Genomic DNA, 1,557 nt, shown 5'->3' with positions numbered 1-1,557 from the left:
GACTCCAATGCAATGTCAGCCTAGTTCTAATTTTAACCTATGCTGAGAATAGAAGGTATCACATGAGGCACTCCTGCAGCCCCACCAAGTATGTACCACACTCCTTTGCAGTTTGCAGAATGCGATCCGACTCCCATGAACAGAAGAAAATGTGCACAAAAAGAACAAAGGAGTATTTGTTTTGTTCCACAATGAAAAATAAGCTTGTTCTTAATTCAAAATAAGTTACTCGCTTTAATCTAGCAAAGTTTTTCTGCAAGATAGGGGAGTTTCAAAGTGCTATTAAATAGTAACATTGACTAATTAGACTAGAAAAAGCTCTACATCACCAAATATTTTGTTATTTTTGCCCATGCTGAAAAAATGTTGTTCAAGAATTTTTCAAATTATCAAAGTCCAAACTGAAAAGTAATCTTCATCAGGGTGTGCATCATTTCATGCTTCCAATCATGAAATATTTTTAACACTCTATTTCTTCAAAGAGCCCTAGAAGAAGATAAAAGGAGAACAACCCTGTCAGAAATCCTACTTGTAGGGAAGTTGTCATTAGGCTGTGTTCTTTTAGTAGTCTTGAGTGCAGTAGATTCTTTAAGATTAGAAGAAATAAAAGTTTGAATCACCTGTTGAGGATTGCAGGTATAAAATTCACAAATAAGGCCAGTATTACTATGTGTTTTTATTTAATTTTTTTTTATTAGGAATAAATAAATCTGAGAAAAATTTAATGAGTGATAAGCACGATATATTAGTTAAGCTTTGCAAGAAACGACCTATATATAAAAGACCCTTATACCACAATATAAATATGAATAGCACCTTACATGTGTACTTGCTCCCCTACATTACCAGCTTTCCTCTTGCTCACTGTTAGCATCAAGGAATGCAGAGATTCTACCTCTATCAGCTTATGTCTTGCACCTTCATAGCTAAATGCACTAGACAACTTTGGTCTACAATTCTGGAAAGTAATCCCTTAGAGGCAGTTTTTCACATACCTAAAGATGAAAATACCCATTTCATGCCTCACAAATTATTTTTAAGTTTGTTTAACGGTCATTCCTTGTGTCTGTTTGCAACTTATGTTTCTAGAAGGTATTTACATCCAAGAGTTTTCTCTGTATCTCCTGTTAAATAACCAGTGCAATACTCATCCCCTCTTAAGTTTACCTTAAAGCCACATAACTGCCATGTGTTCTGAAGGCATTAACTTTAATCTATTAATTACAGATTATATAATTATATGATGATAATTACAAGTCATTCTCTCACACAGTACTTTTAAAATGTTAATTCTTTGTTGTATCTGATCAGTCTGTCAAATTCTAGTATCTGAATGTCAGTAATACAAGGCAATGAAAGCTCTTAGAATACTTTCTGCTTACTGTCAGGCAGAGTAACAAATGAGAGCCTCCTTTTTTTTAGTGGTTTTTTTTTTAAACACTGATGGTTTCTATAGAAACAAAAATAACTGGAAAGTATTTAAGTACTGCAACTACTTCCAACCTATAAAAATACAGGATATTCTAGAGAGTATTAGGCCCTGATAGTTATCAATAA

This window comes from Calypte anna, chromosome 8, assembly GCF_003957555.1.
Source record: "Calypte anna isolate BGI_N300 chromosome 8, bCalAnn1_v1.p, whole genome shotgun sequence".
NCBI classification, from domain to species: Eukaryota; Metazoa; Chordata; class Aves; order Apodiformes; family Trochilidae; genus Calypte; species Calypte anna.
The sequence above is the reverse complement of the archived record's forward strand: the minus strand, read 5'-3'. Positions refer to the sequence as shown.